The sequence below is a fragment of the Chrysochloris asiatica genome, unplaced genomic scaffold (assembly GCF_000296735.1).
Source record: "Chrysochloris asiatica unplaced genomic scaffold, ChrAsi1.0 scaffold00248, whole genome shotgun sequence".
Taxonomy (NCBI): Eukaryota; Metazoa; Chordata; class Mammalia; order Afrosoricida; family Chrysochloridae; genus Chrysochloris; species Chrysochloris asiatica.
The window spans coordinates 417,193-426,168 of NW_006408766.1; positions in this window are offsets into that span (position 1 = coordinate 417,193).

An 8,976-nucleotide genomic window follows, 5' to 3' on the forward strand; every position below is an offset into this window, starting at 1 on the left:
CTCCTGTGGAGCCTTTACATTGCATAAGAACATAGGTGGAAACCAGAACCCCATGCAGAATTGTCTGAGGTAGGAAATTTCCACTGGAACGGATGAGCAGACCAGCCTGGAGTGGCTAGAAGAATTGAAGATACTTCGTTAAAGAAAGGCCAGCAGAAAAAATCTGAAACAATAATGGCAATCTGACTGATTACTACAAGCACAAATAAGCTGTCCACCTGGGAGCCATCAACGCAAATGGTCAGGACTTCTCAGAGCAAATCACCTTCCAAGACTGAGAGTCAAAGGGAATACATGAGCAGGCATTTGGTCTGGCTGGTGACTATGTTGGTCACCAATAAGGGGAAGAGAGGGAAAAAACACCAATGTGATAGGATCTAAGTCCTACCACATTCAATAGACTCCTATGAACCTGGCTGGAGATCTGGATGGCCAGCAGTTTGGCAAGAACCAGGGATTCCTGGGTCCAGAGGCAGTGACATGGCCACAGAGGACAAGAGCGGAGAGTGAAGCATCCAGGTGACATGAAGTGAGGGGTATGCAAAAGAACATCCATACTTGCAGATAGTACTCACTTGACCTGGCTTGGATGGCTGGATGATCAGAACTCTACTAGAAGAAGAAAGAAGAGGAGGAAAAAAAAAAAAGAGTAACCCACTACAACTTGATGACCTTTACCTATACTTATGGATGAAGTAGCTCAAAAAAGGAAACAAATCTTCACAGCAAGGATCATTCCCACCACCCTCAGTACACAAAGTTGACAGGGATGGGCAACTTAGACATTGGCTACCCAAAATGGGGCGGGGAGGCAGGCTATAAAGGCAAGAAGTGACTGGCTTACAAGCTTTCAAGAGGGAACCTAGTTCCAGATGGGGCAGGGGTAGGTTGAACCTCCACTGAATGATTTCCAATCTGTTGGGACCGGCTTGGCAAAAGGAAATGGGGATTAAGACTCTTTCAGTACAATAGTGAATAATTGCCATTAGGACTGATTTTGAGGGTCGGAAATGAAGAAGTAGATGTTTTTTGACAAAAGGAGGGGAGTGATTGATTTTGCAGCCCAGCAGCAGACATCCCTAGGGCCATGGAGTGAGAAGAGCAGATAGTGTTACCATACCCAGAGAGGCAGTGATGCCAGGGATGGAGACAGAGACGATGACTTGAACAGATGGAGCGTCTGGGGACACTGGATCAGGGAGGGAGAGGGGTCCTGTGGTGACAGTCCAGGGGGTCGGCCCTGTGGGGTGTACCCTTTGGTTATGTGATGATGCATGCAGGGGATTGTAACCATTGCAATGAAAATAAATATGATAAGATGAATGTAAAAGTGATGTTCTCCCATGTAAACCCACATAATTCACAACAAAAACTTTAAAAAAAAGAAATACAGCCAGAGTGTTCCTTGAAAGCCAGGGTGCCTAGACTTCATTTCTAATACTTCAGATATATTATCAGAAGCGACCAGTCCCTGAAGAGGGATATCATGCTTGCTAAAGTGGAGGGTCAGAGAAATAGAGGAAGATGCCAAATGAGATGATTTGGCACAGTGGTAGCACCAATGGGCTCAGGCATGGCAACCATTGTGAAGACTGGGCAGTGGTTACTTCTGTTATGTATAGGGTCACTATAATTTGGTACTGATTCAATAGCACCTAATAACAACAAGTACAAGAAGTTATATCAAGGTTAATAAAAGCCAAAATGAATATCTAGTTTTACTGTGTATGCTGGGTAAGGAAGACAGGGGAAAAAAAGCTTGATACATTCAAGCTGTGGTGTTAACCATGAATTTTGCATATACCACAGACTGCCAGGAGGATGAGCAAATTAGTCTTAGAAGACATACCCAGAATGTTCATGGTGAAATTTTGTTTTTCGTAATCTACACGTGTCATTAGGAAAGATCAATTGCTAGAATTGCATTATGTCTGGCCAAGTGGAGTATCAGCAAAGTCAATGAGATGGAATGACACAATAGCGTTAGGAGTACACTAAATCACAGCACTACTGAGGTTAATAGTACAGGTCCAGTCATTTTCATTCTGTCATCCATAAGGTTGCCATGGGCTGCAGCCAACTTGATAGCATGTAACGCAAACAACAAATGAATTTTCCAGATTAAAATTAGCTAGGACTTGAATGTCATTTAATGGCATCTGAACATTAGACTATTTTAACTATTAATTATTTTACATTGAGTCGTTTACATTTGAATTTCTACACAAAAAGACATTTGCTGATCTGATACAACAGTTCTATTTGTGATTTCAATTAAACCTTAGGAAATAAAGAAAGACGTAACAATCTCAAGACAATATTAATTTCATTGAGTGGTAAAATTAATTAAATAAACTCCGAATCCAATGAAATAAAAATTTACTAGAAAAAAAGTATAAACCTATAACAACAACTTTAAATCTTCAACTGAAAATCATTATAGATTATTTATAGATTTTAAATGTACTTATTCCATTTTTGAAAGAATCTGTGACCTAAAACTAATCACACTAATTATACACAGATATTTACAATGAGTTGTATTTTAAAAATGAACATTTGCTTCACATTTTTAATTAGATTATTTATCTTTTTTTTTGTTGAGTTGTTGAAGTTTTCTATAAATTTTAGAGATCAGTACTTTGTCAGATATATCATTGCCAAAATTTTTATTTCTAGTCTGAATATATCCTTATCACTCTGTAGAAAAACTCTTATTCTTTGATGTATACCAGTGATGGAGAGCTAAAAAGGGAAGATCACTAAGCAGAGAGTTGTTGTTGTTGTTGTTATGTGCCGTAGAGTCGGTTCCGACTCATACCAACCCTGTACAGGGTTTCCATAGCTGTGAATCTTTACGGGGGCAGAACCCCTCATCTTTCTCCAGCGGAACGTCTGGTAGTTTCGAACTGCTGACCTTGCGGTTCGCAGCCCAATTCATAACTACTACACTACCAGAACTCCTTAACCAGAGAGTAGCACATATTTTATTGGATTATAGGAAAGACAATCTAAAAAAATAAGGGCAGGTCATCACAACATGATTAAAGCAAAGAAAGACACTGGGGATTGAATAATAGTTAAAGACAATAAATATTATTAAATGCACAATTTTGTAATAGCAGTAAAAACAAACAAACAATAAGCTACAAGTTTATATATATAATTAGATAATACAAGCTGAACAGGTGTAGAAAGGTGAATGGGACTACATCAATGAATTATAAGTGTTAAGTGTCATTGAGTCCATTCCAACTCAAAGCAACCCTAGATAGGGTTTCCAAGGAGCAGCTGGTGGGTTTAAATCATCAACCTTGAGGTTCAAACTGACTTGTGGTCCAGCATTTATCCAACAGCACCACATCAGGACTCCTATAACATAAATAGATTTGGCAGAACGTATTTCTATATCAGCATTTATGTGCTGCAAATTTACCCATGTAATACAGTAGAGCATATTGTTGTTGCTAAGTGCCATCGAGTCAGTCTGACTCATATCAACACTCTGCAGGATTTCTGAGGAGCAGCTGGTGATTTTGATCTGCTGATCTTGCGGTTCAAAATGACCTTGTGGTCCAGTGTTTATCCAACAGCACCATAACAGAACTCCTATACAGGGGACACAATTATGAAAGTTTCCTAGCCATAATTAGGTACCTTGAGGAAATGAGTCACTGAAATTGGAAATCTAGGACCATAGTCTTGGGGAACATTTGGGTCTACAGCCATAACAAACCACAAAGACAATGTTCTACATCCTACTTTGATGAGTAATAACTGGAGTTTTGAAAACTTACAAGGAACCATCTAAGATGTCTCTCGCCATTTAGAGCAAAGAAGAATAAAAAATAACAAAGACTTAAGAAAACAATCATATTGATCTAATTGGGAGTGTAGTAAATAGAATGTCCTAAATACTGTGAGAGAAAATGTAGAGCAATATTCAAAATCAGATAAAAGACTAGATTTATTCATAGGACAGAGACTAGTGGAACCCTTCACACTCAAGCCCTTTGTTACTATTTAACCTTGGAATTTTACAAGGGATCAACTTTCAGCCAAAGAATTGACAGATTTGTAAAGTGAACAATAATATCTGAAAGCAATACACTCCTCAGAATAATCAATCCATAATCAACCCGTAGAGTAGCATATGCCTAAAAACAAAGTTCAGAAGGCAGGAAGGGGCAGGAAAGAAGCACAAATGGAAACTGGTAGCACAGGGGTTAGATGGAAGTCATCTGTTACATTGAAGGAATTATAACCAATGTCATGAAACAAAAAATGTATAAATTGTTGAATAGAAAAATAATTTGTTCTAGAGTTTCACCTAAACCACAACCAATAAAAATAAAAGAAGAAAAAAATTTGACCCACAATTCATTTTAAACTATGCTAGTGATAGTCTCTACCACTCATCTGGTCAGTGTATCATACGGTGGTGGCTTTTATTTTGTTGTGATTTGGTATTTTAAAATACCAGCAGAGTAGGCCCATGGTAAACATGTTTCAGCTGAACTTCCAGAATAAGAGACTGGGAAGGAGAGGCAGCTACTTCTGAATATTTAGTCCCTAAAACCATAATAATGACAGTGAAACACTGACAGAATTGAATATTGATATTCAATGCATGATAACTAGCAACAGAATATTGTCAGATATAGTGTTGGAAGATGAGGCCCTCGTGTTGGGAGGCACTCTAAACACAAATAAGGAAAGCTGCTTCCTCAGAGCAGAGTTGAGCATGATGATGCGAATGGGGTACAGCTTTAGGGATCTTCATTGGCTAATGGGGCACACTTCAAAATGAGGAGAAATAGCTATAAGTATCCATTAATAATTAGAACAGGGAATATGTATAGAGTATTAATTTAGGAAAATTGTAAGAGTTGTCAAAAATGAACTGGAATGCATACAAATTGATGCCCTAAGCATGGTGAGCTGAAATAGACTGTTATTAGCCACTTTGATTCTGACAGACATATGGCTAAATATGCTGGGAATGACAAATTAAATAGGAAAGGCATCGCATTCATCATCAAAAAGAACATTTTAAGGTCTATCTTGAAGGATAATGATGTCTGTGATTGGATAGTATCCATACACCTACAAGGTAAACCAGTTATTACCACCACTATTCAATTTTACGCACCAACCACTAAAGGAGTTATGATGAAATTGAAGAATTCTATCAACTTCTTCAGTTTGAAATTAATCAAACATGCAATCAAATAAATGCAAAGGTTGGAAACAAAGAGGAAGGATCTATAGTTGAAAATATGTTGTTGGTGATAAAAATGACATTGGAGATCTCATGAAATAATTTTGTAAGACTAATGACTTGTTCATTGCAAATATCTTTCTTAAATAATATGAAAGTCAACTGTATACATGGACCTCTTACGAATCAGGCTGGGAACCACAAGGTCAGAAGTTCGAAACTACCAGCTGCTCCACGGGAGAAAGATGAGGCATTCTGCTCCTGTAAAGATTAGCAGCCTCAGAAACCCTGTGCAGGGTCACTATGAGTCGGAACTGACTCCATGGCACTTAACAACAACAACACCAGATGGAATACACAGAAATCAAATTGAGTACATCTATGAGAAGAGAGTTTTATATCATCAACAAAATATGGCCAAGGTTCAGACTATAGAACAAACCATCCATTACTCATATGCAAGTTCAGGCTGAAGCTGAATAAAATTAAAACAATTCCATGAGAGCCAAAATATTACAATGAACATATTCCACCTGAATTTAGAGATCATCTCAAGGTCAGATTTTATACATTAGACCAAATAACAGAAGAGTTGTGTGATTATATCAAGAACATTAAACAGAAAGAAAGCAAAAGGTCATTGAAAGAAGAAAAGACCAAAATGGATGTCAGAAAAGATTCTGAAACTTGCACTCCAGCATGTTGTTGTTGTTGTTGATAAGTGCTGTCAAGTTGGTTCCGATTCATAGCAATCCTGTATAGCGTTTCCCAGGAGCGGCTGATGAGCTTGAATTGCCAACTTTGAGGTTCAAACTGACTTTGCAGTCCAACATACTAGCCCACAATGCCACACCAGAACTCCAGCACAGAGATGCTAAAGCAAATGGAAAGAATGAGGAAGCAAAAGAGCTGAACAAAACATTTCAAAGGACATCTGAAGAAAACAGTGTCAAAAGTAATAATGAAATGTGCAAAGACCTGGAATTAAAACCCAAAAGGGAATAACACACTTAATATTTCTCAAACTGAAATCACTGAAGAAAAAACAAAAATCAATCCTTGATTTGCAATACAGAAATATTCTATGGAAAAAAAAATACTGAGTGATGCAGAAAGCATCAAAAGAAGATGGACAGAATGCATAGAGCCACTGTACTAAAAATAAATGATTGATGTTCAGTCATTGTGAGGGGTAATATAGGGATAAGAACAAACAGCCTTGAAAGAAGTCCAAGCTGCACTGAAAGGATCAGTGAAAAACAAGACTCTAGGAGTTGATGGAATACAAATTGTTACCTTTCAACAAACTGAACCAGCACTGGAGGCACCAAATCATCTATTCCAAGAAATTTGGAAGACAACTTGTTGGACAACTAAGTGGAAGACAACAATTTCTGTGCCCATTTTAAAGAGAGGTGACCTAAAAATTGTAGAAATCACTAACACTATCATTAATATCACATGCAAATAAAATTTTCCTGAAAATAACTAACAAACATTTGCAACTGTACTTTGAAACAGGACTGCTAAAAACTGCATTAAGATGAGTATGTGGACTGGGGATATCAATGCTGACATCAGATAGTTCTAGGCTAGAAAGCATAGAATACCAGAGAGATGTTTACCTGTGCTTTATTGACTGTGTGGATCATGACAGGTTAATGATAACATTGCAGATAATTGGTACTCCAGAACACTTACTTGTGCTCATAAGGAGCCTGTAAATTCATTGATCAAGAGACATCTGTTCAAACAGAGCAAGGGGATACTGAATGGTTTAAAATTAGGAAAGGTGTACACCAGGGTTGGATCTTTTATACCATAATTATTCAATATGTACACTGAGCAAATAATACAAAGAGCTGGATAGTATTATGAAGAATTTGTCATCAGCCTTGGAGGAAGACTCATTAATAACTTTCAATATGCAGATGACACCACTGGCTTGTTGGAATGTTGTTATTAAGTGCCATCAAGTCGCTTCGGATGCTTAGGGACCCTGTGCAGGGTTTCTGATGCTGTAAATCTTTATGGGAGCAGAAAGCCTCATCTTTCTCCCACAGAGCAGCTAGTAGTTTCGAACTGCTGGCCTTGCGGTTCGCAGCCCAATTCGTAACCACTCCTCTACCAGAGGTCCTTAATAGAAGACTTAAAATATTAACTTACGAAAAATCCAAGACTTCAGTCTTCAATATGGATTGCATGCTAAGGATAATTCAAGTCCTCACAATCAGACCAATAAAAAACATCATGATAAATGGAGATAAGATCAAAGTTATAAAAGACTTCATTTTGCTTAGCAAAGTGGAGGGTCAGTGAAAAATCGGAAGACCTCCAATGAGATAAATTAGAAAAGTAATAGCAGCAATGGGCTCAAGGGTAACAACTGTGAGAATAGGACATAACCCAGGCAGTTTTTCATTTTGTTGTGTATGCACAGGATCACTGAGAGTTGGACCTGACGTGACAGTAGCTGACAACAAAATTATCAACAAACCAGTTACAATGTGTGTAATAATCTAATTTAAACTTGACTAAGATAGAAAAACAGAGTCCTGGTGTGGCATTGTGGGTTAATGCACCAGATTGCAAAGCTGTTTGAACTGCAAGGTCAGAGGTTCAAGCACACCAGTCGCTCCTCGGAAATCCTGTATAGGGTCGCTATGGGTCGGTCCCGATGCAACGGCACTTAACAACAACAACAAGATAGGAAAAAGTATGCAGAAGCAAAAGTTATGCAAGGTGGGAAGAAACCAACCTGATTTATTCATATTATCTATAGCCAGCATATTTATACAAAATTGAAGTTCCAAAATAATACACAGCTCAATCTCACAATAATCAAAATGCTAGATGATGTGGACTATGAAAATTATCAGTGCCTGGAGTGAACACTAATCACATTTAAAGATGCATGTTTTTAATAATAATATAAATTCAAAAAGGATATTTGGGCTAAAAATTCACATAAAATAATAAAAACCATTTTGAAATATTTTATCCATTAAATTATACAAAGTACATGAACAATTATTATGTAATTTAATTTAATGGTAAAACTTCACAGGAAATTTCTCAGGATAAAGCAAAACCCTTATTTGGTTGTGCTAGGATGGATCAACCTTGACAGCAGTAGGCACATGATAACCTTAAAATTTATCATTGTTACATAGGATTTGCTGGCTAAAGGATACCACAATCAAAACTAGATCTGTGTCATTTCTGAAATCAATATATCACTGATACAAAATCATAATCCATAACATTACCTTGAGGTCATGGTAGTTCAAAATGATATACTTGAAAAACTCATTTCAGAGACAGGGAAAATTCTGGAAAGTATTATGCTATGAACCACACTGATAATTTTAACCTATCCAATAAGGCATATTCATTTTTATTTAGTTTAGATAGACTACTGAGATATCAAGCACAGTGATTCTGGGCTAAAACCAACATAATTAGACAAAATTGTTATTGTTAAATAATGTCAGGTTGGTTTCTAGTCATAGTGAACCTGTCTAGGGTTTGGACAACAAACTTAAGGTTAGGAGTCTAGGTCTTAGCCTACAATGTTTATCCTAAAGTGCCAAACCTGGGCTGTATATAATACTAACATTAGAATATGTGTTTTTTAGTGTGTAAGTTGTTGTTGTTGTTGTCAGGTGCCATGGAGTCAGAACTGACTCATAGCGACCTCATGCACAGCAGAACGAAACAATGTCTGATCCTGGGCCAACCTCACTACGGCTGCC